Genomic DNA, 15,543 nt, shown 5'->3' on the forward strand with positions numbered 1-15,543 from the left:
CATCTGCTTTTTGCTTTGTTGGGTAATCCATGCTGACAAAGACTTGTTTCTGTTGGTTGCTTTCTGAAGATGTGTACATGAATATGTCCGTGAGATGAAAATAAAGAAATCAGCTCTGTATGCAAAACAGACATACTTAAAGAACTGAAGGACCAGAAACACCTATGTCTTTCTTTGGTATCAAAATAATAATAAAAAAACAATACTGTTAAATGCAAACAGCATTCAGATTGTATACATACTGTTTTAGGCTGACAAGGCATGAAACAAGTGGCCCCATCCCCATCCAACTTTATTAATAATGTGTTTTGGCAAACACACAGTCCAACAAGAACTCACACACACAGATTCTGCCTCTCGCATGTGCAATCCCTCATACCACAGAAGCCCCTGCGATAGCTCTTTCGTGAATCAGTGATCCTCTGTGTTCCAGTGGCGCAGGACTGCCAGTAGATACAGGCTATTTAAATGCTCCATTGGAGAGAGATTAAAGTTTATGCAAGGTCACTGGGGATGTGATAATTATAATCACAGGTTTTTGGCTTGGCAATGACAGCCATTTGTTATTTTCACTTGAGTAATTCCCGCGGCCTGAGGATGTTGACAAGCGTGCACTGATTTAGTGGCCTGCAGACCCCTCCTCCCCTGACGGCTTTCCCCCCACCGCCAGCCAGCCAGCCAGAGCTGAACCAGACCTGAGCCAGAGACTGACACTCCCTGTGGGACAAACGCGTCGCGCTCCCCCATTGTAAAAAAAACGTAAGAGGACCACTGAATTCTATAGGCCTAGATCATTAGTAAAAGTACTGAGCTTGTTACCTATTTAGAGCTTGTGTTGCAGCTATTATTATTATTATTATTATTACTATACTGCCCATCAAACATTTGTGGACAAACTGTTCTTAATAAATAAAAATTATTTTTTTCATCAGTTTTATGGAATAACTTTACAAATATAAGCTTATAAAAGAATAAGCTGATTTATTTTCACGATAACAATAATACAGTGCATAAGTATTCACCCCCTTGAACTTTTCCACATTTTATAGTGTCACAACCTGGAGTTTAAATAATCTGTCAGGGTATTTTTTTTACTATTTGAGATTTACATTTGAAGATGCAATTTTGACATTGTGATACAAAGGTTAATTAAACAAATGAAAAAAAAACCCCAGATATTTATTGATTGTTTATCAGTCCAAAGTTATGATTTGCAGCTTACTGTCTTCTTAATTTGCAGTGAAACTGAGGCATATATCCCTTTCTCCAGCACACAGAGGACGACCAATTCACCATCAAGCTGCAGAATGAAATAAGAGAAAGAAAAAAACATTCATTAGGGATTCAACTCCAAGGGCCTTAATCCCAATTGGATTGGTGAGGAATCTGAAGGCAATACAATTGCGCAATTTGCACACAAAGTGGTCTGAATTGATCTAAAATAAACCCTCAACTTTAAATGTGCAAAAAAGACTAGCAGATAATTACATCATTTAGGAAATTGATTGCTGAGGAGTCAATGCAAGAGCTTTCGGAAACTGAAGATAAACGACAACAGTGGCCATTTTAAGGGAGCCCATTGACGTTGACGATGACCAAAGAGAGATTAAATATTTCAAACACCACAAAAAAAGGCGAGGACAAAAATCAAAGTGCTTCAGGGAGGACAATGGAAGACAGAATTAGGGCCAACAAAAGATTTCATTAAGCCAAACAAGGCTTAACTACAAAATCAATATGTCATAATTAAAGCTAGAGGCATGCCTTTAGAGTAGAGAAAAAGGTGAGGTAAAGGGACTTATTTGGCCTAAATGATGGTCAGGGTTATTAAGATTAAATGATAAATGCATTTCCTGCACAAAAAAACTATTCAATACGTACTTTATTTTTTCTCTCTTGGAAATTGGACCCTCCTTTTGAAGCAAGTATCTGAAATTAATAGCTGTGGATATTCAGTGAGACAGCCTCAGCTGAGCAGAGAATACAGACAAGACCCATAAAGTAAAAGGAAATACAGGTTACAGCAAACACACTGAGCATCTCCACAAGGGCCAATTCATTTCCACTAATTTGTAACTGTATGTCATATATATTATCATTATTACCCCTAATATCCATTTATACACTATACAGATATCTGGTTATAGATAGGTGCATCTGCTAAATGCATATATTCTGTTAAAGTAGATGAACTGAAAGTTCCTTAATAGCGAGATTCAATTTCAAAAGCTCTGACAGCTGTTTGAAGAGAATTTGGTTAATCTCATTGTGCTGGTGTCCATATAACTAGAGTCAATGACATGCAGATATGGTTAACAATAGCACATTTCTTTTTTCCAGATTTTTACCTTTTGAAAGGACTCTGAAGTTATTAACTCAAATCATGGATGAGCAGAATGGTATTTCATGAGCAGAACCCTGATCACTCTTGGTGATGTCTGCTTTTTAGGGCTCATCTGGGTGGAAACAGGTCATAATTTGAAAGAAAAAAGATCCGCCCTGGGCACAGAAAAGGAGTTTAATGTATTACACTTGAGTGGGAGTATTGAATAGCTGCACATACAGGTGACAAACGCACATTTGTTCTGCCTCATCTGAATTTTATGAAAATGGTGATACAATCAAAAGGCACTGTTAGCCTCTCTCTTGTTCGCATCTTTAGGAGCATTCATTAATCTATATTTGTGGGGTAAGAACTTTCCCTATTTTACCTGAATTTTACCCCTTCTCATTTTCATTTCCAAAATGTACAGATGTACATGATGTTGTTCATGCTGTGCTGTACATTTAGCGATAACAAGTCTGTCCTGCAGGTCACACTAAGTTTACATACGCACCCCAGGGCCTTTGTTCTGGTCAATACAGACATTGTATTTGCAATACAATGAGTGTTTCATTTGTTCCTATTTCCATTAGTTCGCTGTTAATTAATGGAATTGTAAATGTGTATTTGCTAGAGGAAATGAGAAGCAGTTAATAAAATAACAATAGAAAGCACATGGGAACCGCCATCTTGTTAAGGTTTTAGTATGAACTGACACTTTTGGGAAAAAATAAGGTGTATAAGAAATTTCAAAATGATGAATTAATACTAAGTTACCAACTAACCAAGTAATCATGTGACTACTTAAAAACTGCTCACGACTGTACCAGAAAGCTCTATTTAATGATAAACACCAGCTTAGGAATCAATTATAAAATGACATATGTACTCAACACAAAGCGTTGTGTTAATCTGTAGTGGATCATGACAATCCCTCTACAGAAAAGCAGCTTTCATTAGTGGTCTGGCTGGTGGTTTGGGCTGAGGCATCCAATAGGATGAGTGGAGGGGTATATCTCTACGAGAAATAACAAACGAGCCCACTCTACTGATAAGAAGAGCTGGTCGCCGGCTGCGCAATGATAGCGGGCCTCTGGTGCATCTATCTAATTTTCAAGGGTCAGCCTTCCTCTGCATCAGTGCTCTGCTGAAATGCAGAAATGAATACTACCCCCAGCACACTATCATTACTGGAATTTCACTTCGCTTTTTAGCAGTGTATACTCCATTGTGGCATTGAGATTTTAAATTATTCATTATTAATCTAGTTGAATATTATTAGTGTGGAGTAATATTGCAATGTGACAGTGTTCATCACTACCCAAGACAGAATTCATACTTTTTTTTGATGGAAATTTTCTTCTTTAAAGATGCAGCAGTAATAAACCATACAAACTGTTAAAAATGTTAAAATAACTCTTGTTTTAATAACAGCTACATTTACAGTACAGGATACTTGCTCATCTAGCAGGAAAAGGAAAAAAAACAAAAAAAAAAGGCAAAAAAAATCTACATTTGCATATATATTTTACCATTTTTCAGACTTGCTGAACTTGACAAAGCACAAGGTTAACAAATGCTTATCCTGGTTATGCATCCTTAGAGGCAAACTTAGCAGGCCTCAGTGAGTTACGTTAACCCTTGCCTCTTAAAGTCAACACATTTTCTGAAGCATTAATCTATGAAATTAATCTAAGTTTGTATTTTGCCCTGACACTGGGGGCTCTAACCTCTTTGCATGCTATTTGGTAGAGAAGATCTTCTTGTTTTTCAAACTGTCAGTTTTTTATACTTATGTGACTAGGACTGTTTTTCCCAGAAGCAGAATATGGGTCTAATACAATTTTTAAATAAGACTGCATATTAAATATTCTCAAACTGATCTAAATTATGTCCACTGAATTAATTAAGAGTCAAGATTATTTTTTAAATGTACATGGAACATTAAAAAACCTAAGATTAGGTTTTTGCAATCTGACATATCACATGCCATCCCATTGCTTTCACTATATCTTACCTTTACCTCATAAAACGAGCCTCCCCTTATAGGTATGGATGTGTGGAACGAGTGAGAGAGCTAATGCCATTATCTCAACACCAAGATGGAGCCTGGATTAGTGACCAATGTAAATGAGATATGAGAAGGGCCCTGCATTAACAGCAGCCTTTCTTTGGCGGGATGGCTCCAGCAAATAGAGCGAGATAAGGAAATCCCTGTAATTACATGGAGACACATTGGTCAATTCTGCACTATAAGTACCTGAGCTCTCCAGCCTCACCATGGGAGGGGCGGGAAAAAGCACCAGGAAGTGTTATCCTTGGCAATATTAAGTGATTCTGTGCGATCAATAGGAATACATGGAGCCAAATGTAAAGATGAGCACCGGACGCCAAGGCCTTTTGTTGCCATGCTATCACTCCATCATTTTTTGGTAATATCATTTCTGAATTAAATTTTATGGCTCATTACTTTCCATGACAGACAGTCTGTAAGTGGAATCTAAAGTAGGTACAGCGAGGCTTTGTGCCAGGTCAACACTGTTAAGATGTTATTTATTTCTAATTGTCTGATAATAAAATACTTGGCTCTCAGCTCTGGTATTTACATATGAAGAGTCAATCACCATTTAGTCAAGGGACTCTTAATGAAGTCCTAATAGAACACTTGCTTCAGTAATAAGCATCAAAAGTGGCTAATAATAACAATTATCTTCAGGTAATCATTACAACGACACAGTACAAATATTGAAAAATTGTTGGCAAAAATGTGTCAGCTGGATGGGATTTGTACTTTAAGTGAGCATGTCATGCCTTAGAGGTGCTCAAAGGAGTAATTTTATTTCATTTCATTTCAATATGGAAATAAAGAGGTCATAAATGACAAAAAAAAAAAAAAAAACATCACTTTTGTGCTTCTTGGGCTGTATTCAGAGTTGAGTTCAATGCACACAGAGAAGATTTAGTACTAAAATTATGCACATCAGCATACAGACCTCAAACATAAATACAGACTTACGCGCTATACAGATGTTGCAAAAACATGTTTTCAGATGGGTCTTGATGACGTAGCACTGCTTCAACCTTGCTGCAAAAATGCCCATCCTTCATATGGTGTGCCTAACCTAGCAGTGAGCAAAGCACAAAATACTGATTATCTGAACGTGGACAAAAGTCACAGTATTAAGACTAAGAGTCACCCTAAGAGTCACAAAGGAACATTATTATGTTCACCACTGTCTGAAAGTTCGATGTAAACAACAATATGTCACATTGTTTTGGGCTGTGAATACACTCAACAACTACTGAATGCCTTTCAAGGCCAATATTAAATGCATAAATATGACTAAGCATAAATATTATTAATTAATTAATAATATCTTTCGATAATAATAATTTCTTAATAAGAATATGACTTTGAAATCGATGAGATTTCATCTGCACAGAGGACATCAGAGGATACAGAAGTAAAAGTAAAAGTGAGCTGTAATCTGTAATCTGAGACATTACTTACTTAAAGTGAGCTGTAAGTGAAGCAGATGAGTGCTCAGTTAGCTTATCCTGAACTATGGGCATGTTTACAGGAGAGTGCACTGAATTAACTAAAACACACAATTTTATTCATTCGACAACTCGAAATAGTGAATTAAAAATGTGACAAAATAGATAGAAAAAGATAGAAATGTGTGCATATTTAACTGTCAGTGCACAATATAAAAAATACAACTCAAAATAATAGGATGTGCTGGATCAAGTGCTATTTTATAAGCTACAGAATAATGAAAAAAAAAAATATTAAACCAAATTCACATGGATTAATGTGATAATTGCAATTAAGAATATTTGTACGACAACATAAAGCTAACATACTACACTCCTATTAGATGTTTATTTCAATGCATTTCATCTTCTCATTCATACACCATCATACTACTCTTTTTTATTTGTATTTTTTTGTTTTTCAACTGTCTCTTGCTTTTATGTTAAATTGTATTACATTTGACAGCAACGAAAAAAAAAAAAAAACACTGTTTCCTTCTTCAGTCTGCATTGTCTATGCCTGATTTTTTTCAAACTTAAGAACAAGTGCTTGTGTATATAGGTGTCGTCTAGGCTCTATTGAAAAACCTTGGCTCCGATGCTATTACTCAAGAAAAATCTGGCAACCTTGGAGGCATGCAGATGATTTACATATTCTGAATGAGTTACATGAAAAAATAGACTTAAATGTTGCTAAAAATGCGTAAACCAACACTGAATACGAGTAACTTTTAGAGTTAAGTCACCAAATCTGAATACAGCTACTTGTTTCAAATGTCACTCCTGCATTTAACTATTACTCGAAGGCTACAGCTACCATTTGGGTTGCTTTCTAACCTTCTACCCCTTTGATGCAGGTTGTTGTGGCAGGACACGGCTTATAGTAAATCGTTTGTTGCACTATAATATAGCTTTTGCCCTACACAGTTCTATTGCACAATGATTTTTAGCCATCAAGTGCTCAGTCTATTCCAACCTCACTTACTGGATCACGATGGTCAGTCATCCAGATAGCACACCGAGTACCAAAGTTGTGCTCTCTTCACAGATAACTTTGTGAACAAGAGAGCAGTGTGAGTCCCTTAAGATTCATTTTCTCCCAAGTCCGTCTTATGGATTTTAAATTGAACCCATTCTAGGAACAAGATGACCTTTTCTAGATCCAGTTTGGCTCAACAGACTGCAGTGAATGGTTGTAAAGGGACTCTATTAGGATGACAATTCATGTCTTAGCTTTGCAGGTTTCATATTCAGTATAAGAAATGTCTTTTCTTCCCAGGTGGTCTTACTAGCACAGATTAAAAGAAAATGAAGCACGGGTTTCGAGACGTAAAACACATCAGTAGTGAAACACAATAACGAATGAGAGAATTAGTTTTAGCTATTCTTGCCTCGCTGTCTCATGTCTCTTGAACATGAATGCAAAATACAAATGATTTTTTTTCTCAGTGCCTAGTGTGTAAAGGGCTCATGAAATCAACATGATAGCGATAATACCTTCTGAGTTATTTCGTGAAATAAAAACATATTAAGGGGATTGTAATATGCACATGCTATCCATGAACATGGCCACAAAATGCTTTCCACTTTCTTGTGGACTCTCAGGTCCTTGGCTGTCACAAGGTCAAAGGGAAGGGTTTTAATTGCTGTGGGCTGCTATGTGCTTTCATGAGCTCCACCATGATAAATTGCTCATTGGTTGAAAAGCTAGTCTATATAAACAAGCTTATCTCTTCTCCTCTGTAATGAAAAATGAGTTGTGAGTATCATTGTTAATCACAGTAATTGTTAATGTTAAGAGGGCTGGATTTCCAAGTCTCCTCATTATTGATTTAATTTTTTTTTTCACTGAACCACTCTGCTTCTATATCTTCTATATAATTTTCCTGATTAGTTATTTTTGGCCTATTTTTCATACAAGCTATCAGGAAATATAAAGAATTACTTGGTAAGGATGCATGAAATGTGAATTCACCATAGATATGGTCTAAGCTTTCTTGCTTCTCCTTCGCCAGCAGATTAGTGACCCCCACCACCGTTATCAGCAAATAGGCACAATAGGAAAGGCTAATTAACTATAAACCTCTAATATCTAAATATCACTTTATTGAGCCTTTTCAAAAGCAATTCATGTATTGTTGCACAAATAAGGTTTGAAGTGTCCTAACATAACCGTACTGAAATTATATGAAACAGTGCTGAGAGTACAAGGGATGCAATTAATATTATTTACACAAAAAAGATCAATATTGATATTCATTCCTTAACACTATGGCAAAGTCCTTGTCTAGTTTAATTACAGCACTGTGTTTAAATTTTTGTAATAGGCATGGTTTAGCTAATTTACAGGACTATCAGACTCTGAACGTCTCTGTGCAACCCTGCAGAGAGAACAAACCCCATGGGAAAGAACAATCTATGACAAACCTACTGTAACGCTTTGCATTGCTTAAATGTGTTGTAACATTTGCTTGCATTTGTTTTCTACTTACATTCTGTTTATATGGTACAGGAGTCACTCAGGCAATCTTGATAAACAGCTCTGTCAATGTCTACAGTCAAAATTATTTGTAAAAATTCACAACTGATTCACAGCCTTATCAAGGATGAAAGAATCTAATCAAATTTTTTTAATCTCTAACCTATCTATTTCTGAGCTAGCATGATATGCAGGTTAACAGCCACTTAACAGGTTAATTTGCCAGAAGTAGGAAATGTTCACAGTAATAATCACAAGAAATAACCACTTTAAAGAATATTTGGTAGATGGTAATATTCTGTTATCATATTAAATGTGTATATTTTTTAAATGTCAAAAATTAGCTTGGTCGTTAGGTATATAAACAGTGGCACTAATGAGAAGAGTAAATGCACCATATAAACAAAGAGGAAGAGGATCATAACGTGAACTGTTGTAATTAAAGAAAATATCATGTTTTTGATTAAACACTGGCGCAAGACTTTTTGCTCCAAAATGTGCCAAAATGTCTTATGGATACAAGTTTTACTTTTAGTCTTAAGACTTAGTCGTGAGACTAATGTTTCAATATTTCATGCCACAAGGAGCACAATTGCGTTGGTAATTAATTAGCTCACTAACAGTTAAAACAAGCCTTGTGCTGTACCACAGCTGCTGCTCTGATGTTGCGCAATGGCAAGTAATTAACCTTTCTTCGGCTATGGGATTCGCTACAAGATCATCACCATGTTGATGAAATAATTATTATAAATTCCATCTCTCCGTTTGGTTGACATTGTTAATTACTTGTCAGTAATCAGCTACTCCTGACTGCACTTCCGTGAACTGCCCTGGCGCAGATGAGAAGAAACATTCGAACCAAGCTCTACTGACTCTGATTTGGGTGCATTCCTTGTGACAGTGGCACCAGCACTCATAATTAATTATCTTCTCATGCAAGATTTGCTCCAGATCACAGACTCTCCCCCATCTAATGAGATGGCTTCTCCAATTATCTCGAGCAGGGAGGCAATGCTTGCTTGTCAATAAATCAGGGAAAGCGATGGCGGCTCATTGAGACTAAATTTCAGAAATTATCCTATTTACAGACATGCCAATAAAGCATAATACTGTGCTGAATACTCTTAAACACGTTCAGTCATGTATCTTTCCCAGTGGAAAATGGTTTAAGAGGTTCAAGAGCCATTTTTGTTTTGTAGGGAGCAAAATTAGGATCACTAAAGAGGGCATTTAGCTGATTAATCTGCTGACGCTTTAGTTAAGGGCCTACAGGCAAAAAGATTTCTTTTTAGCTCTTAAACGTTGTGGATAAAAATGTTATCAGAGATACCAAGGTATAGAGAAATTAGTGGGAAATAATAAATAAATAAATAAATAAATAAATAAATAAATAAATAAATAAATAAATAGGAGGTATATGATGAAAAACCTATATTATTATGAATGATATCTCCAACTTTCATGTTTCTCCAGTAAGGCTGGTAAATGATATGGTCTGAGACAGAGGTATATACATCCAAGTGACAGAAAACGGTGTTTGTGAAATGTCCTGATCAGAGCTGTGTATGCTACATTTACTCTGCTCTCCTCTCATCATTTTCATCATGGAAGACATTTCTCAATTCAGCAATTTCCTACTGACTGAGACAGTATGTATCTTTACATATTTTGTGACTGCACTCACATTTATTCTCTTTTTCCTCATTTTCCCTCATTTCCCTTTCTTTGACTTTGATATAGCCATAGCGATGTGTGTGTGTGTGTGTGTGTGTGTGTGTGTGTGTGGCAGGATGGAGGATGCCATCATTAAAATGGTGAACCTTAAAACCACAAACCTATACTTCCTGTGTAATGTAGAAAAATATCACTTTATTGACACTTTTGCGATTTATAGCAGTTATACATTTAGCAAAGTGAGTACAGATTCAAAACTTCACACGTGTGTTGCATGAGTATTGAGTACTGCATGAGTAAAAGACATGAAGAGAACACCCTTTAGCAATTCTAAATACAACAACCTCCCCAGAATAGGATTTAGGGTCTACCTGCATGATTTTAATTAAAGATAAGTTCCTCTTTGTCTAAGTCCATGCTTAGGTTACTAATCTGAATTCAATACATCCATAGGTTGCACATAGAAGGCTAATGTGCGAACAGGGAAAATATTGAAACCCATTGCATTTAATTTGGCTCTGATCAATTCAGATTGACTGCACTTAACATGCAAATGCTTCTCAGGTCAAATCTGCACTTTCTTGTGGTCTGGCTGTAGTCCTAGCCCTCTTTCAATAGGAGCATTGTCTCACTAAGCTTTCATATATTGCAACACGATCTGAACTGCTATATAATGCACTTGCGCCCTTGCATGCTTGATTATAGATCAACATGATAATTTAAATAAAACCCTCCCTTACTGTTTCAGAGCACATAATGATCTGTTCAATGAGATGCTCATTATGTACTATGAAATTCTAAGGGAGGGACACAGATTAACACAAGTTATCAACTAAATTATGCAGATAATGGAGTTTATGCAATGAAAAGTTACTAATGTAAGTGTATGATGGTATTTAATTTGAATGCAGAAATCTTTTATGCTATAAGGCATAAGGCACATCTATGTCTTTAATGATCTTTAATGCTATAAGGCATAAGGCACATCTATGTCTTTAATGATCTTTAATGCTATAAGGCATAAGGCACATCTATGTCTATATTTTACTTTCAAGTGCTTTACATAAAACATAAAACATTCTGATTTTTCTTATTATTTTGTTTACTTGAAAGATTTTTCACTCCTGAATTACACAGTGTGTTTTGAATGATGGCATATTCATAGAAAACTAGGACAATTAATGATACAGACTGAGAGGGTTTGCTAGAAGGCTAAAAGAAAGCACCAGAATCAATAAAAAAGCTACAACCATGCTGTCTCTTTGATATTTTCCCAATTACACATTTCCACACTGCTGCTCTGTTTGTTAGGACTGTAATAGATGAACACTCAGCAGTGTCTGATCAGGAGTGACTGGAACAATCACAGAGTATACAAGGTAAGCATTCTCAAATTGATTTGTTAAACACCATTTTTAAAGACAGTTTTGTCCGCTGGCAGAGTACAGGGCTGAGGCGCTGGTAATTACAGCCTGTATCTGTGAATAATTTCATAATACAGCGAGCTATTTTGACAGTATTCAGAGGCAACAGCACTTTGTGTTTCCCACTGAGATACATCAAGGAAGTTTCAGATCTTTAATTTGTAATCTTCAGCACTCAGTCAGACACATTAGTGACTGGAAAAATGAAAGTGTGAATAACACCAAAAACAACAAAAGCTTAAATATTGTTGCCAGCTTCAGGACAAAATGTGATCATCACGCTCCACAAAGACCTCCCAGGGAGAGCAAATAGGGTGGACTAAATACAGAGACCCAAATCCCTTATTCCATTAGATAATAAAATCCATGTTAGTGTCCAAACAATTTCCATGTAATTCAGGAGGCGTAGCTGGCACTTCTGTCCTGACTAAATACGAAATAATCACATGGTATATTAGCAGGTGTAAACATTTATAAACATTTATTATTTGGATAAATTACCTAATTACAACTTTCAATTTATTCGGTGCATTTTCCTGGTCTGCATTAGTGACAGGGCCATTTATTAAAAAGTATAAAGCTAGATGTGGTGATATTTGTTAATTGCATTCATCTCACTTCAGAGATTTACACTCAGGAAACAGGATAACAATAGCAATTACCAAAGTATTTTAATAGTCACAGAGGTACTGATATATCTGATCTGCCAGGCTATTTAACACTGCAGCAAAATGAATACCATGAACCCTCTCCCCTTTAAAGAAAATAAATTCTCTAAGTTAAGTGTAAAGAAAATGAACAGATAGTATTACCCACTGAATCTAATCTTCTGTTCTTTCCACCAAAAACTGATAATAGAAAAAAAAAGACAAAACGTATGAGGAGGAAATACACTGCCCTTAAAATGTGTCTGGAGCAAAGGAGCAAATAAAAAAAAAAAAAAGTCAGAATAGTTGCAAGGTCGCCTCTGGTTGGCCCCTGTGAGCCATGGTGCTGAGCTTTTTCCTGAGTGAAATGGTGTGTGTTTATGGGGGAAAAGACACCAGTCTAAAGGATGAAATTGAACAGATTAGCATGAGCCGCTCTGGTTTTGATTGCCTCTGACTGAAAATATTTGAAAGCCACCAGGGGCCCCTCAGATGTTATGATATGGTCAATTCAACTCCCAATGTGTTTTGCCACAGGCTCCTGTTATAGAAATCGAATTGATATTTTGTAAACTTCATTTGCGGATAATGTGATCTGACAGGGACAAATGCACAGGCGAATTGTTTTCAAACCGACTCCAAATGAAACTTATTACAGGGTAAATGTGGATTTCTTTGTCTTCTCTCCTCTCTCTCAGCATTGTTCGCAGCTCGCTCTTAGACCCTGAATATGTATCCATTTTCAGGGTAATTGAATTGGTACTGTCATGTGTGGGGGCCAACAGATTCGCACGGCGGGGCGGATGGCCCGAGTGATTGAATTGAAAAAAGGGAGAAAAAATTTCCTTCACCATGAGCCCACTAGGTCACAGTGTCATCATAAGATAGACACACCTCACTGTTTTCTGATTACACCGACGGCCCCAATTGTCTTTCCAATAATCTGCCCCTCTGATATAATGCAGACTTTTCCAATTCTGCCGCCTCTGGCCAGACCTCAGATGTGTTACATATTAATTTCCTTCCCCCGTAAAATTTGCTCAGCTTTAGTTCAAATTCAGTTAGCTGGATTGATGAAAGTGGCAAAAGGATACGACGTTTACTGATTCTCCCTTTTCACCTTTGATTAGCTCCACTTGTGAATTATTCCTTTGCTGTCAGTGTGCTATTAAGCAGCTGGGAAAGCCGAGCTCCAAGCTCCAGCCAGGAGAGGGAAAATAAGGTGGCCCACAGTCTTAGCACTGCATCCTGCCACCAGTACGGGCTCTGAGGCGGTCACTGGGTGGAAAAGACTAGACTTATACACATTTGTAATTGTAGTTAGTGATTACATTTAATCATTTTCCCCAATGTTTTAGTCAAGCACTTCCTTCTATGCTATGTGGTGACTACTAATCCATATTCTGTTTAACCATGGTAGAATTTTTGCTCAAACTATTATTCCTCTTTTATATTATACGACAAATAAACCATTAATTTCTGTGTTCTTAGGAAAATTTGTTTGAAGAGACACACTAATGATTAAAAATACAACACAACCCTCAGAAAATACAGTATGAAAGCATATAGTCAGAATAATACTAGTAAAGGACATGCTTTCTTGATTTTAGTATTTACCTGCTCATTTAGCCTCCTTTGTTAGTGAGTAAACAGCAGCTTAATTGCCTCTCATGTTAAATTATTTTTTATGGACATTTAGAGGGTATGTAATTGCCATGGCAATAAACATCGACCTCTGTCTCCCAGACCTGACTGGAATCGCACTATAAAAACCATCTCTGATGGCAACCTGCCAAACTCCCTTGATGTTAGTGAGCAGTTTGTCATAAAATGCTAATTGCTTATTGACTAAAACCCTATATGGAGATAAGAAGGTTGGGTACACAGCAGGCATAAACCTGCCGATATCACGGATCATTTGAACATATGATGAGCTGAAAGGACTTAGAGAAAGTATGTGGTTTTGCTCATAGCTCATTTAAATACGCAGGGAAGGAACTGAGGGAAGACTTAAAGCTCAGGATCTGAGAAGCTACACACACATACAGCAAATTAAGCAAAGCACAGCATTTCCACAAAATATCTACATCCTGGACAGGAATTATTTTTTAATACTAGGCCTACATCACTTTGACACATATTAAATACACATACTGGCAACTTTAATAGGAACACTTGTATCCCTGCTCATTCGTGCAATTATCCAATCTGCCAATTATGTGGCAGCAGCATGATGCATAAAATCATGCAGATCCAAGTCCAGTGCTTCAGTTAATGTTTACATCAAATATCAGAATGGGGAAAATCACCTGGTCTTTTTCCAAACTTCATCTGTCCAGTTTGGGTGAGTCTGTGCCTACTGTAGCCTCTGATTTCCTGTTCTTGGTTGACAGGAGTAGAGCCTGATCTGGTCTTCTGCTGTCCCCTCAATGTTTGATGTGTCGTGTGTTCTGAGATGCTTTTCTACTCACCACAGTTATAAAGAGTGGTTATTTGAGTTACTATAGACTTCCTGTCAACTCAAACCAGTCTCATTCTCCTCTGATCTGTCTCATCAACAAGGTGTTTCAGCCTGTAGATCCTCCTCACACAGGATGTTTTTTGTTTTTTGCACCATTCTGTGTAAACTCTAGCGACTGTTGTGTGTGAAAAATCCCAGGAATCCACCAACAACCATGTCACAGTCAGTCACTGAGATCACATTTCCCCTTTCTGATGTTTGATGTGAACATTAACTGAAGCTCTTGGCCTGTATCTGTATGATGTTATTCACTGCGCACCTTCCACTTGATTGGCTGACTGGATGATTGCATGAATGACCAGGTGTAAAGGTATTCCTATTCAAGTGGCTTGTGAGTGTATACCTTGTTAAATAAAGTCATGTTCAAATATGAATAGTTTTTTGTTGTTTTTATGTTAGGTCAGCTAATTTCTAACAAAATACTATGAATTTTTTTTTACAATATGTTTTCTGACTTTAACAATTTATATTAACGGATCACCTTAAAATTATCTGAATATACAAGTAATAGTTAGGGCATTGCATTAAACTTGATTTAATTCTCAAATACACTGAGCAATATATCCTACCACTCATGAGAAGGTATGAAAACATTGTCTTTGCAATCCATGATCATATGAGTCCTCAAGAGCAATTCATACTTAATGGGAGCCTAAAGAGCTTTTAATGATAATGTACCCTAAATTCCAAATGGTGTATTAACTGGAAACATTGAAGTGTTAAGTGAACTGTTAATGGCTTTATCAGCCATGGGCCTGTAGTGTTTGCAGAAAAAGTTGATTAGGCTACTCTTACAGTTTGAACAGGTTAAGAAATGAATCATTACATACAGGTCCTCCTGATTATGCAACAAATTCTATAAATGTACTTTTTAAGAGCTTAAGCACTCGTTTGGTTTGTTTTGGTTTATTCTAAAATGATAAAAGGTGGCATATTAT

General features: G+C 36.6%; 1 long non-coding RNA gene across 1 annotated transcript in view; it reads right to left on the reverse strand.

Moving 5' to 3' along the window:
* Positions 1 to 2,355: 2,355 nt before the first annotated feature.
* Positions 2,356 to 15,543, reverse strand: part of LOC128318570 (uncharacterized) — a 42,203-nt gene continuing 29,015 nt past the window's right edge. Inside the window, exons 4-5 of the long non-coding RNA XR_008301970.1 lie at positions 5,340 to 5,445; positions 2,356 to 2,499 (exon numbers count right to left, since the gene is read on the reverse strand). This is a non-coding gene — a long non-coding RNA (uncharacterized LOC128318570). The remainder of the gene's footprint in view (positions 2,500 to 5,339; positions 5,446 to 15,543) is intronic.

Source organism: Pangasianodon hypophthalmus, chromosome 7 (assembly GCF_027358585.1).
Source record: "Pangasianodon hypophthalmus isolate fPanHyp1 chromosome 7, fPanHyp1.pri, whole genome shotgun sequence".
NCBI lineage: Eukaryota > Metazoa > Chordata > Actinopteri > Siluriformes > Pangasiidae > Pangasianodon > Pangasianodon hypophthalmus.